Source organism: Pelophylax lessonae, assembly GCF_965119305.1.
Source record: "Pelophylax lessonae genome assembly, chromosome: 6".
Lineage (NCBI taxonomy): Eukaryota > Metazoa > Chordata > Amphibia > Anura > Ranidae > Pelophylax > Pelophylax lessonae.
Window position 1 is genome coordinate 19204340 of NC_138773.1, and position 15144 is coordinate 19219483.

Below are 15144 nucleotides of genomic sequence, written 5' to 3' on the forward strand. Positions count from 1 at the left end.
AAATAAGGCAAGAGATCTCAGAGAGTATACTAAAAAATAAATGGCTAGCTAGTGCATATAACTAAGCAAGGCGACCAGTGATGTAAACACAATATCTGAAGGAATCTATCAGATGGAAATTATTATAAAAAAAACGGATAGACATATAGACCAAAATTGTAGTGACTAAGTTTAATGTAAAGTAATTAGTGAAGTATTCACAGTAAATAGTCCATATTTCATGAACATCCGGTGATACAATCACTCCTCATGCGGTATTTCCCAAAATATACTTGGGGTGATGTGTTGATTGAGTTATCTTTCTAGTATAAGATGCACTCACCAGAAATCCCCACCCCACACAGGAGTATTAGGAAAAGCTGTACACGGGGGTACTCTGTGGGAATGCCCAGTCCTGGATGGTACTCCCAGGTCCTTAGTTCCCAGGTGGGGGTCCACGGTAACCCGGCTAAGGCTCAGTCCCAGCCTATCCTCGAGTAATGGGGTGGTGTGTATCTCAGATAGAATGAACAAGGGGGGGGACCAATAGTGTAATACTGTAGACCAATTTTAATAAAAAGCATATGGTAGTGTACTCACATAAATCAAACGGTATACAAGTGTGGTAGCGGGTATCCGGAACGCAGTGCGTTCCACAGGAGTCCGGAACAGGAAGTGATGTACCGGCGCTGCTGGAGGGTTCCGGTAAAGTGCCGTTTACTACACTCGTACCCCTTTCATTTTACTCCCCTGTCATGGGAAAGAGAACGGGACGTTCTATGCTTACAAAGGGCTCCTCGGCTGGCTCCATCAAGCGCTTCCTAGCCGCTGAACCGGAGGACTCCATGGACGCAGCCGATCCAGGCCACTCTCTGCATGGGGTAGGCTACGCCCCTCTTTGGCATCCATCCCGCCATAGCTCACCAGCTTCTACTTGCGGATCTGATAGAAAGAGCCCCTCTCCCCGTCACCTGGAGGTAGCGGCCCTGGTGAGCAGTTTACCTACCAAGCACGAGCTGGCCTCTATGCTCCACAGCTTGGAACGCGCCATTAAGAAGGAGGTCTCCGCGGTGCGAACTGACCTATCTCAAGTCCTCTCCAGGGTTGAGGACACCGAGCACTGATTAGACGTGCATGCGGCCGCCATTAGAGACCTGCAAATCAATCAAAAATGGTCTGCCATAGCCCACAGAATGGCATTGTACAAGATAGATGACCAAGAAAACCGCAACTTCCGCAATAATATCCACGTGCGTGGCCTACCTGAGGCCACCAAAGATTAAGTCCTCCCTGCCACTATCAGGGGCATATTTAATAGTCTTCTGTAAGATTCTGGTACCTTTGGTACCCTTATTTGCCATTTCCTTTCAATATTGCGTCCCACCTTTCTAGTTAGGTGGAACGCATATACCTTTAAGTCGGATGGCGTCATCGCTGAGCGCCGCAGAGCGGCTATTTCAATCGCCGGCTTTCTCTCTCACATTGTTCGTTCAATGTGCCTACATGCTCACAAGCCTTGTCTTGCTGCCGGAGCCTCCAGCTATTTGCCTTTACCTGGAACAGACCGGAACCTCGCTACTGATCCCGTATCTCGCTACCGGATCACTCCCTCACTACTGGACCCCTCTACTTACTAACCTTACTAGTGATAAGTACCCCACAGGGGAATCCTCCATAACTAACTTACACTATCTACCTCTGCACATTAAGGACTGTTACTATCTATGCATACTAATTCTATCATCTGCACTGTTACATAGATTGCTAGCTCTTGAGTCTACTACCATCTATCCTTGCACTGGGTTAGTCTATCCTGTATATGTCATCTGCTGTCCTTACCACCTGTTACCATACATGATTACTAACCTATCTGCATTCTACCTATTACCATCTACTACTCTCCTGAACAATACTATCAAGTGCTTACCATTACTGTCACTGCTCACACCTGTCCCTTCAGCACATCCCCTCCATACTATCATATACATCCTATCACTCCAGGAACAGCTTATTGAGTGTGTGTATATCTGTATGCTGAAGCAGACAGGCCCACAGTGATGAGTCTGGAGAGTTGGATCTGGTATTCCAACACATCTCTACATGACTACTGAGTGGAGATTCTGCAGCTGCAAATCCAGCTTACTATTAAAACGCAGGAGCGTTACATCTTCTGGGCAAACCTGCAGATCACCCCCTCCGTGTGGACAGAGTCCACCGAGCGCTACGCCCGCGCAATCTGACCACCGATAAGCCATGAGATGTCATCTGCCGTGTGCACTATTATGAGGAAAAGGAGCTCATCATGCGCAGGGCGCGGGAAGCCTCCACCTTGGACTTTGATGGGGCCATGCTAGCCTTTTTTCCTGATTTGGCCAAAGAAACTCTTGATTGCCGCAGGGCGCTGAAGCCCTTAACAGATAAGCTCCGCCAGAGCCGCATTCCTTATCGCTGGGGCTTTCCTGCATGTCTCGTTGCCAACAGAGATGGCCGCACAGCCACCCTGCGCTTCCCAGAAGATTTAGAAAAATTCTGCATGGACATTAATATCTTGCCGCCGAGCTCCCTGGCTGGCAGGAGGATGTCCTGATCCTGGAACTCACCTTGTCACCTCAATGGCAGAAAGCACCCCGCAAACACCGCTCTTCCGCCGCGAGGCTCTTCCCCCAAATCTGAATGAGCCTTCGACGATGCATAGCCATCCCCACTCAGGGAATGGTGTTTTCTACCATGTCACTTGAATGTGTTTTTGCTGCTTTTGTTTTTACCCTTCCTAGGTCTCTCCTAGGACTGCCTTCCTCACACTCCAGACCTGCGTGCTCGCAGGGGTAACAGTGTCATCTTCTGGGGAAGATCTAGACATATTTTTTCTTACATTTTGGCTTCATGCCACCTTGGGTATCGTATTGCCTTCCTGTTTAGGTTATCCTTTACATACCTAGTAGTTTTTAGACTATCTAAGTTTTGCACTATTTTTCCCCATAAGGGGTGTGTGTTCTTTGTACTGCTTTGCCTCCGGCGGGGCTCACGGCTCACTGCCTCCTCCCACCTCCCATTCGTCCTTCATTTGCCGGCTGGGATGTGTGCTCCCCCCTGAGGGAACGCTCGGTCCCGTGGGTCGGCCTCCCCTGGCCTCCTTGAGGGGTGGTGCGGCCGATGCCCGCGTAGACCCGACAGATTAACGCCTTCCTCCTATGGGCCCCTGTTGGGCTCCCGGGGTGTTGGCATTTGTTACTCTGCTTTCAACCTCCTCTTGCTCCTGCTCTTTTTCCTTTCTTTCCTGCTCTTCTTTCACCCATCTTCTTTCTACTCTCCTCTCCCATCCTTTTCTGTTACAACCCAGCTGCTAACTGTTATGTTGCGATGCATTAATGATTGTTGTGTGGTAATCCATGGTGACCCTTAACCTGGTGTCCCTGAATGTCAGGGGCTTGCTCACACCTGGTAAACGTCACTCTCTCTACAAGGAGGTGCAGCGCCTGAAGGGGGATGTAATCTTTCTGCAGGAGACATATCTCACGCATTTTACTAATACCAGAATCTCTTCCCCTGACTATCCCATTTGGTACTACAGTTTATCTGACGTGCGTAAAGCCAAGGGGGTCGCCATTGGTTTCCCCAAGCATACTCCTTTTCAACTTGATTCCATGGAAGCTGATCCTAATGGTAGATATCTGTTTCTGAGGGGGACCCTAGGCAACGATGTATGCACCTAAGCCACCCTTTATGCCCCTAACAGTGTCCAAAATTCTTTTGTTTCCTCTACCTTAGGGAAATTGTCCCACTTTGCTAGCGGAGTAGTTCTCCTCCCTGGTGACTTTAATACCCCACTAGAACCCTCCTTAGACACATCTAAGGGATTGTCCTCGATCCCCCACAGACACTTAACACATTTTAGGAAGAAGCTCCAGGACGCCCAGCTTATCGATGCCTGGCACATTTTACACCCCACTGACAAGGATTTCACCCACTTTTCCTCCCTTCATCTTACTTATGCTAGGATTGACTACCTTTTCAATGACCACCATCATCCACACTTACTAAAAACCGCTTCCATTGCCCAGACCATTATTTCGGACCATGCCCCGATCTGTGCTACCATCCTCTCACCGTCTCTTCCCTCTAGACAATCGAATTGGAAGTTTAGTGACTCCCTCCTGATGGCGTGGCATAACAAAACCTCTATAGAAGAAGACTTGCGTCTCTTTTTCTCTGAAAAGTCTCAGTTTATATATCTCCCGGGGTTCTGTGGGAATCCCACAAGGCCCATATCAGAGGCAGACTTATTGAATTAGGCTCCCGGTGGAAAAGGGAACGGATACTCTGCCAATCCACATTGCTGCGTGACATACGTGCTTTAGAATGCTCCCACAAACTCTCCTCCTCTGATTCTCTTTTGCTGCAGTTATCTTGGAAGCGCGAGGCTCTTAAACAGCTATACCATGCAGATCACAAAAATAAGCTCCGCATGCTGTCTCAACGTTGGTATGAATGGTTAGACAAACCGAGCAGATTCTTGGCGAGATCACTCCAGCAAAAGAAATTTGCTGCGTACATATCCAAGATCAAAGACAATACGTCTTCTCTAGTTCACGACACAAAATCTATACTGTAGCTAGTGTCTTCCACTCTTTCTACCAAGACTTATACAACGTTGGCTCCCAGACGGCGACCGACCCTGTCAGAAAGGTGTCACTCAGAGACTACTTGAAGAAGGCCAATCTTCCCCAAATCCCTCAGGAGTCCCTATTGACGCTAGAACAGCCCCTCACGACACAGGAATTGTTGTCCGTGGCCTCAGGTAAAGCCCCTGGACCTGACGGTTTCACGACCTCCTACTACAGTGCCTTTCAAGACAAGCTTATCCCACACCTGACTGCGCTATGCCTAACTGTAACATTTTGTAGCCCAGTTACCGAAACCCCTGCGGACCTTTTCTGATCTTACCTCATTGGAATGAATCTTTGCATCTCCTAAACCTTTGAAGGGAACTCTCTCGCTCTTCTACAAAGCTCTTCAGGATCTTATATCAGACGACACTCCTTCATTGTTGACAGCATGGGAGAGGGATCTGTCCTCCACCTTGTCTGACTCTCAACGCTCATTAATACTCAGTTTAACCCACTCTACTTCCACTTACACATCGTCAGCCAAGATGAACCATAAAGTGCTCACCCGTTGGCATCTGACCCCAACTAATCTGCATCGTATTTACCCCCTCACCTCTCCTAAGTGCTGGAGGGGTTGCGGGGCTGACGCATCTCACGCTCCCTTGTGGTGGTCCTGTCCTAAAATTCAAGTTTTTTGGTCAGAAGTTTTAAAGTGGATTCAAAAAATTCAAGGCTCCCCGGTACAAAATGACCCTTGGGTGGTACTATTCCACTGTGTAACAGAACCGGTGGGCTCCTACAAGCGCTCCATTATCCCCCAATTACAAAATGCTGCCAAATCTCTTATTCCTTGCCATTGGGCTCGGCCCAGCACCCCAACAATCCCTCAGTGGTTCAGACAGGTCGACCGCATATTCCAAATGGAAGATCTAACATGCTCACAAAGAGGCCTTTTCTGATTATCGTACAAAATTTGGGCCTGCAGGATATCCTTCACTTATACTTCTGAATATGCTGCCCTCATGGCTCCATCCACTTCCTAACCTGGAGTATCTGCTCTCAGCTTTGAACACATCCTCTTGGGTTCAGACTCATGTTTATGACTATAATGATTGAGTCGTCGGATTATGATTATATTTATGTCTTTATTCTACTTTTCTGTTACAGTAGCCATGATCCCCCCCCTTCTCTCCCCCCCCTCTCTTTTTCCTCTTTTACTTTCTTTTCACTGCTTGTTCTTCTTTCCAACTCGCTCTTTCTTTTCTCTACGCTTTTGCTTTCTCTCCATAACATGCTGACTGTGCAACTTATAACTGTAGTGCATTTGCATTGCCTCACTGATATGTGACTGTGCTCGCGCCCATGTTGTATTGTCTCTTATCTTTTGAGGTCACGTTCTACAACCTATGGCTTTCATTACAGTTTTCTTATTATTACTGTTGGTCCTATATTTGCATTGTTTGGTTTACTTCAGTTTCTTTGTACACATTGGACCTTGTTCTTGTCACATGTTCATTGTTTCTACCGCATTTCTTCAATAAAAATGTATTAAACAAAAAACCGCTGTATGGTCTTGGACACCGTGCTGCAGCTCAGTTTCAGGGTCTTGGCAAACTTCTTATAGCCTAGGCCATCTTTATGTAGAGCAACAGTTTTCTTTTTTTATGTCCTCAGAGAGTTCTTTGCCATGAGGTGCCATGTTGAACTTCCAGTGACAAGTATGAGAGAGTGAGAGCGATAACACCAAATTTAACACACCTGTTCCCCATTCACACCTGAGACCTTGTAACACTAACAAGTCAGATGACACAGGGAGGGAAAATGGCTAATTGGGCCCAATTTAGACATTTTCACTTAGGGGTGTACTCACTTTTGTTGCCAGCGGTTTAGACATTAATGGCTGTGTGTTATTAATGGCTGTGTGTTGAGTTATTTTGAGGGGACAGCAAATTTACACTGTTATACAAGCTGTACACTCACTACTTTACATTGTAGCAAAGTGTCATTTCTTCAGTGTTGTCACATGAAAAGATAGAATAAAATATTTACAAAGATGTGAGGGGTGTACTCACTTTTGGGAGATACTGTATATAATTGATGAAGTGTACACTGGTCTCTCTCATATTCCACTCTTTGGTTCCAATTTATATTTTCTTCTTCTCAGATAATATCAGCTCCAGCTAGTTCTGTCATTGGTGTCTTCTCCTGTTCAGAAAAGTCCAAGAGTATCTGGTTGTACAAACTGCTGTCATCTGAAGAATATGGAAACCACCAAGTCAAATTCCAGCAGATTTCTCCTGCCCATGTGAAGGGATTTCAATCAATGGTATCATATTGTAAATTTGGGATCTTGTATCACTGCATGAATCGGGGGTACCAATCTCTCACCGATCTGGAGAATGCTCTGTATGATGAAGAGCTGAAATACATGTCAACTAAACTTGGTAAGATTCTAGGTTAGGTTGTAGTGATGGGAAGTTCGACTCTTTGAAGTGAATCGGTTCATTTTGAGTTACTCACTGAAATAAACCGATTCAGGAATCGAATCATCAGTTCACTTGCTGAGTCTGCTGACAAGCAAGTGAACCGGAGCTCTGACTCATCCCGAAGTAAGGGTGAGTCAGAGCTTTGGTTCACTTGCTTGTCTGCAGACTCAGCAAGTGAACTGAAGAATCAATACAACAACCATGCAGTGTATAACAGAAACATAGAGTGAACCCACAGAGGTGACATTCTAATAATATTGCAGTCATTTATAATATTTCATATTTTATTTTAAAAATAGTTTTTTTTTTTTAAATCCAGTTTAGTCTTTAGACACATTTGCAAAGGGTTAAATAGTTAACCCTTTATCTGTCCCCACAGTCTGCTTTAGCACTGCTGCTGCATGATTGTTGTACTCGGTTAAACGATTCTTTTAGTGTGTTTGGTTCTTCTAACCGAGTCTTTCACTCAGTAACTCAGGGATGTCAAACTCAAATTCATCGGGGGCCGCATCAGCAGTATAGTTGCCCTCAAGGGGCCGGTGGTATCTGTAGTTTTGGAAAATGGGGGTATTGCTGCGCTCAAAACATCAAAATGAATACATAGGTTAAAATCATTGGATAAAATGAGTCTAAAGACTTGATACAGCTGCCAACACCTGACCCTGAATTAGAAACACCAGATCACAAAAACGACATAAAATAGATATGGTGTAGCGCTTGTAACGATAAGGTGAACTGCACAGTCTAGAAAAGTGTTCCCATACATCAAATAGTTGGAATAAACAAAGTCTTTCCGAAAAAGTGATCCCAAGATGGAAATGCCAGACACTCCAAGCTCCAAAAGCCCAGTGTAAAGAGACCGCCACCAAAAGATAAGATTGGCCCCTTACCACAATACGATGATCCCCATTACAGGGATCGTATCCAGCCTGTGTGTCAGATCAGGTTCTATGCCGGCTCCTTGTATCTCTCACATCAGTTCCACTCGAAACACATGTGTGTGTAAAAAAAGGGGAACAACTCCCATAGGGAAGTACAATCACTGACTTTTATTAAAATAAAAGAACGAAGAGTGGCAACTCACATTTAGACGGAGATAAAACAGCGTGTATGTCTCAGAGCATTCCCGGGACTTCGTTTCCAACCAGGAAAATGGCCACCACGTCCCCTCGTTGGTCACAGCGTGACGTGCCGCAGGCTCCTCCTACGCGTTTCGTCAGTAGATGACGTCGTCAGGGCCCCTTGACGACGTCATCTACTGATGAAATGCATAGGAGGCGCCTGCGGCACGTCACGCTGTGACCAACGAGGGGACGCGGCGGCCATTTTCCCCCTGACGACGTCATCTACTGACGAAACGCGTAGGAGGAGCCTGCGGCACGGCACGCTGTGACAAACGAGGGGACGCGGCAGCCATTTTCCTGGTTGGAAACTAAGTCCCGGGAATGCTCTGAGACATACACGCTGTTTTATCTCCGTCTAAATGTGAGTTGCCACTCTTCGTTCTTTTATTTTAATAAAAGTCAGTGATTGTACTTCACTATGGGAGTTGTTCCTCTTTTTTTACACACACATGTGTTTCGAGTGGAGCTGATGTGAGAGATACAAGGAGCCGGCATAGAACCTGCATGAGTCTTCTGATCTGACACACAGGCTGGATACGATCCCTGTTATGGGGATCATCGTATTGTGGTAAGGGGCCAATCTTATCTTTTGGTGGCGGTCTCTTTACACTGGGCTTTTGGAGCTTGGAGTGTCTGGCATTTCCATCTTGGGATCACATTTTCAGAAAGACTTTGTTTATTCCAACTATTTGATGTATGGGAACACTTTTCTGGACTGTGCAGTTCACCTTATCGTTACAAGCGCTACACCATATCTATTTTATGTCGTTTTTGTGATCTGTAGTTTTGGCGTGCGCTGGGTACGGAGTGCGGGGTTCAGGAGTGCACTGCATATGGAGCGCGGGATTCAGGAGTGCGCTGCGCATGGAGTGCAGAGTTGCGTACGGAGTGCAAGGTTGCATGCAGAGTTTTGGCGTGCGCTGGGTATAGAGTGCGGGGTTCAGGAGTGCGCTACATATGGAGTGAAGGTTTAGGAGTGCACTGTGCATGGAGTGTGGGGTTGCGTGCTGAGTTTTGGCGTGCGCTGGGTACGGAGTGCGGGGTTCAGGAGTGCGCTGCATATGGAGTGCGGGTTCAGGAATGCGCTGCGCATGGAGTGCGGGGTTGCATGCAGAGTTTTGGCGTGCACTGGGTACGGAGTGCGGAGTTCAGGAGTGCGCTGAATATGGAGAGCAGGTTCAGGAGTGCACTGCGCATGGAGTGTGGGGTTGCAGGCAGAGTTTTGGAGTGCGCTGAGTACAGAGTGCGGGGTTCAGGAGTGCGCTGCATATGGAGTGCAGGTTCAGGAGTGCACTGCGCATAGAGTTTGGGGTTGCGTTCGGAGTTTTGGCGTGCGCTGGGTACGGAGTGCGGGGTTCAGGAGTGCGCTGCATATGGAGTGCGGGTTCAGGAGTGCGCTGCGCATGGGGTGCGGGTTGCGTGCGGAGTTTTGGCGTGCCCTGGGTACGGAGTGCAGGGTTCAGGAGTGCGCTGTGCATGGAGTGCGGGGTTGCGTGCAGTGTTTTGGCGTACGGGGTTTAGGAGTGCGCTCTGCTCCCATCCTCCCACTTGCCTCCACAGCCCTCACCACCCCACCCCGGCCCCCCCCCCCCAAAAAAAAAAAAAAACTCTCTTACATCTGTGCATTATCCTACCTTCCTATCTGTCCCTGCTCTGGTACAACCCCTGCCTGTGTATTGGGCAAAAAGCCCGCTCTCAGGGTGCAGCTAGCTGATAGGAAAAAAAAAAAAAAGGTACTGACACTAATAGTCGGCGCCGCTAGAGGGACTGAGGAGAGAGAGCAGGAGATTGGCCTGGCCGGTCTCCAAGGCGACATCTCACGCTCCCTTTGTCCTAGCGGCGCCGGAACATTGAGCAGCGGCGCCGCCAGGAGAGGAAGCGTGAGATGTCTCCTTGGAGACCGGCCGGCCGCGCATGCGCTAAGAGGGTGCCGGAGGATGTATTTTTTTACGGGACAGTGACACAGAGGTGGCAGGCAGCTGTGGGTTGCATGAAAAGGCCTGGCGGGCCGGATTTGCCCCCCGGGCTTTGTATATGCCACCGGTGCAGTAACTGGTCTGATACGGAACTGTGATAGGCTTCTTTTCCACCTTTTAGCTTGTCAGTGTGCTGGGAGCATCTGATTGGTTGCAGGGCGGAGCTAAACTCTCACTCTAGGATCAGTTTTCCTAACGAGTCATTCAGTGAGAAGAACTGAGTCATCCAGTTCACTGAAAAGAATCTATTCAAAAGAACGATTCGTTCATGAACTGGACATCACTATTAGGATGTACTTACCCTATGGTTCAATTATACTTACTTTATTTTCTTAGTAAGGAATAAAGAGTCTACCTCTAAGGTAAGCCTGCTTCCAGTGTATTTGTTGCTATATATCCTGTATGGTTCCTATTTGGGTCATAATTTAGAGTTGGAGACTGCAGTGTGCAAAGGCGCCTTAGCATGGCTTTACATATTTATGGTATTAGGGATGAGCTCAAGGTTGGGATCGAACTTTGGCTATTTGAGCATTCAGACGAATAGCTAAACATTGACCCATTTGTCAGGAGCTGAACATAATGTATAATACTGGTATTACTTCTACTGTATTGTACTGTACATGATAGCTTTCCGCTGTCAATGGTTGTTATGGATGCCGGCACTGCCATTATCATCTCTAGCCCATTCACATACTGGGAATTCTATGTAGGAAAATAAGTGGAGATTGTTTTTTTTTTTTTTTTTTTTAATTGTCATATATGTTGTGAGACCTTTCGAGGGTCCTGTGTGCCTCTTTTTTTCAAAAAAGTCAACAGGTAAATGTACTTTGCCTGAAATGCTAACAGTTTTTTTTCCTTTGTAAATGTCATTGGTTAAAAAATATTCACTGCTCCTGGCCAAATGGGTGTATTTATTTATTTTTTAAATTTATTTTTGCATTGGTATATATTCCCCAATGCAGTGTGCTCCTACCCCACCCAAGCTATTTTTTGACACCCCTTTGCCAATTTGACCAGAAAACGGGCATTTTTGATTTGACAGATTGCATTCCAATTGATTTCAATGCAGTTCTGGTTTGGAATATGAACTTCTTTGAATTTCTCCAAACCATGTTTGAACCAAACTCAGGGAAGCTCGGCTTATCCTGACTAGGCAACAAAAACCTGTTTTCTCAGCTAAATTGTAAAGCATTTAACCACTTAAGCCCCAGAAGATTTTACCCCCTTCCTGACCAGGGCCTATTTTGTGATTCGGCACTGCGTGACTTTAAGGGACAATTGCGCGGTCGTGCGACACTATGCCCAAATGAAATTGACGTCCTTTTTTTCCCACAAACAGAGCTTTCTTTTGGTGGTATTTGATCACCTGTGCGATTTTTTTGATCATGCGCTATAAACAAAAAAAGAGCGACAATTTAGCAAAAATAACAATATTTTTCACATTTTTATTTTATGAAATTCCCCCAAAAAAATGTAAAAATCTAAATTTTTTAACATTTTAGGCCAATTTGTTTTCTGCTACATATGTTTGGTAAAAAAAATCGCAAAAAGCGTATTTTGATTGGTTTGCGCAAAAGTTATTGCGTTAACTAACTAAGGGAAAGATTTATGTAGTTTTTGTTGTTTTTTTTTTAACGAGTAATGGCTGCGATCTGCGATTTTTTTTTTTTTTTTTTGTGGGACTGCGACATTGCGGGGGACAGATCGGACACTTGACTGACATTTTTGACACTTTTGGGGGTACCAGTGACATTACTACAGTAATCAGTGCTATACATATGCACTGTTACTGTAATAATGGCACTGGCAGGGAAGGGGATAACTTTATTGGAGAAGGAGGGGTTAAGTGTGTCCCTAGGGGCGTGCTTCTAACTGTGCAGGGATGTGGCTTTACATGTAACAGCAGAGATCTACGGTCCTACATAGCAGGACCGTATGATCTCTGCTGTTACACAAGGGAGAGTGACAGTCAGCTTTGTTTACTCTAGCCGCCTGCCTTTCTCCCTCTGTAACTGACGATCGCGAGTGACCGGCGCACATCGAGTCCGCTGGTCACACGCGCTGGTTTCAGAGTGAGCGAGTGGGGGCGGGAGCCCCCTATTGGCTCGCAGGCGAGTGACGTACCGGTATATCACTTTGCCTGGCCGGAGCTGACCGCCGCAGTATATGTACTTGCGGCGGTCGGCAACCAGTTAATTAGGTTTTCTGTGCTAAGTAGCTGGATTGAGGGTTTTTTATTATAATTAATTATAATTATATTTATTTATAATTTTATTAAGCCCCCAAAATTCTTTGAAGACAAAATGTATTGAACTTATACTGTGAGTTTTTTATTTATTTCCTGAGACTAATGTCACCACTTGTGATTGTGACAGGTAAAGGCAGAGTGATTGTGGTGATGGATGAAGTGGGTAACAACGGGGAGGAGGCAAAATCCTGGATTCTGGAGAAACAGCCCAGTCTGGGGAGGTTGGCCAGAGACATTCTACTCTTCAGTAAATTAGAAATAGCACATCAAGAGAATCCCAACAGAAGTATGCATGGAGATAGGAATCTGAGCACATTGCATGAGAAACTTAATACAATTAAGGAAATTCTAAAGGAAGGAATGACTTCTGCTTCATTTTCCAGTTGAAAAGAAGATTTGGTATAACTCCACCTCAGTATTCATTATAATATCAAGTCATCAATGGCAGACGGCACTTCACCATGCGTACAAACACACCAAATGTTCAGCTTTATGGGAACAAACTGTTAAAACCACTCTTCGGTGGCACTTAACACCCTCCAAATTGGCCTTATATTATCGTCACTCTTCTCCTCTCTGTTGGAGAAACTGCGGACAACTGGGTGATATCTTCCATATCCTCTGGGACTGTCCAATTCTCCGATCCTACTGGCGTGACATATTTAGAACGCTCACGGAAATTACAAACGTTACGGTTACTCCGTCCCCAGCTCTTGCCCTGCTGAATCTCACAATTGAAACATACCCTTCAGCCTCCAGACACACCATTACTAATGTGCTCTTGGCAGCTCGATTGACTATCACTAGGATCTGGAAAAAGTTACTGCCCCCTCCACTACGGGATGTTCTGGACTTGGTCCAGGAACATAGCTTGTATGAACTTATGTTTGCCTCCAGCAGAGGGACTTCCCAAAAGTCTCTTTCCTTGTGGCAACCTTGGCTACAGTGGTACCGCTCCCACAATCAGTCAGCTCTTCCTTAATGTTGGGCACAGCCTGTAATGTTTGTCTAATGATGTTACTTGATATCCTTATGTTACCTCCATGATGTTCATGTACCTTGAGTTTTTACACCCTGTAACTTGTTCCCCGATGGTTGACACTGTTTTATGCTTGAAACAATATGTCCAGTTATGTTTATTCTTTTCTTTTAGGCCCCGTTCACACTGGGGCGACGCTACTTTGCCGGGCGACCTCATAGATTGCGGCGCACTGCTCGCACCGTGACCTCGGAGCAGCCGGCACGGACTTCATAACATTGAAGTTTATGCAGGTCGCTCCGGGTCGCCCCAAAGAAGCTCCGGACCCTTTTTCTAAGTCGGAGCGACTTGTGTCGCTCCTATTAGAATGGGTCCGCAGCTTCTCTATGGAAGGCGACCTGTCAGGCGACCAGGTCACCTGACAGGTCGCCCCAGTGTGAACGGGGGCATATTGTATTACAAAACCTTCAATAAAAACATTGAACTATAATATCAAGTCAATTGTTTCTAATAATTTCTCTGCTGATATACCTTACCTCTATGTGGCAGCAGGATTTTCATATGAAAAAAGTGAGCTCCTTGGACAGCTACCATGACCCCAGGAGACCAATGGGTCCATCCACAGTACAGAAATGGGATTAGTTACACCTCTTTTAAGAGACCATGAAGTTGGAAAATAAATAAATCTACAGCTTTAAAGATTTTTTATTTCATTGAACTTACCTTATATTATTTCTCCCAAATAATAGTTTTTTTTTTTTTTTTTTTTTAAATTACTTTTTTATTTTGTTTGCGAATTAGAAAAGACCGTTGTTTTGGTCTCTACAACTTTTGATTTGACACCATCATTACTTTACATTAAGATTTTTTTAACATCTTAGTTTTTTTTTTTTTTTTTTTTTTTTTTTCAAAATATTTTATTGGTTCATAAAAGATAAAGTACAAATGTACAACCAGTTCAAGTTGGCAAAAGAAACATGACAGAAATGTACAAAAGTTTCAAAATGGTACAAGCATGTAAACAGCCGAAGACGGCAAATGTAACAGTATAAAATAGCCTACAATAAACAACATTGATAACCGTGGAGATCCGGGACAACTCTACCCTGTGAGGCGTGTGAAGACAATCAGGGGTCGGAAGTGGAAAGAGAGGGGAGGCAAGAGTAGAAGTCAAAGAATAAGACACTATAGAGGAGGTAAGGCAACAGGAGGACAAGCGGTCAGGTCGAGCTGGTCCATGTCGAGGCCCATATCCTGGGTGATCCAAACCCAGGGACGGGAGACAGGGGAGTCGTCGGGGAGAAGCGGCTGCGGAGCAACTAAGTCATGCAATGAAGGGGGGGAGCCAGTTGTCCGGGCCCGCCCAGAGACAACGAAGCAGCCCGTGGAGGGCGGGGAGGGGAAGGAAGACAGGGGGGTGAGGCAAAGGGAAAATTAACAGGGAAGGAGGGGGGGGGAGAGAGGGAGAGAAAAAAAAAAAAAAAATTATCTCAGTGGGAGACAAAAGGGAACGTGAAAGAGAACAGAAAGAGCGGTGTATCCAAGGGGGTCAATGAGGACAGTACTGTATGGTCGTCACTGACAGAGACGGGAGAATTCGGGCGTGGAAGTATAATGAGTCCAGCAAGCCCACTTTTTGTGGTGTTTGGAGGGAGTATCCCTGGAAATGGCAATCAACTCTTCCATCTCTGCGACCCTTGAGAGGCGCTGGAACCACTGCTTGACGGTAGGTACGTGCGTGGACT

The 15144-nt window shown here is 45.9% G+C and overlaps 1 pseudogene across 1 annotated transcript; it reads left to right on the plus strand.

The window, feature by feature from the left end:
• Positions 1-4467: 4467 nt before the first annotated feature.
• Positions 4468-12825, plus strand: LOC309557630 (annotated as a pseudogene). The gene is made up of 3 exons: positions 4468-4869; positions 6751-7030; positions 12548-12825. The product of its transcript is annotated as an uncharacterized misc_RNA (transcript).
• The last annotated feature ends 2319 nt before the right edge of the window (positions 12826-15144 follow it).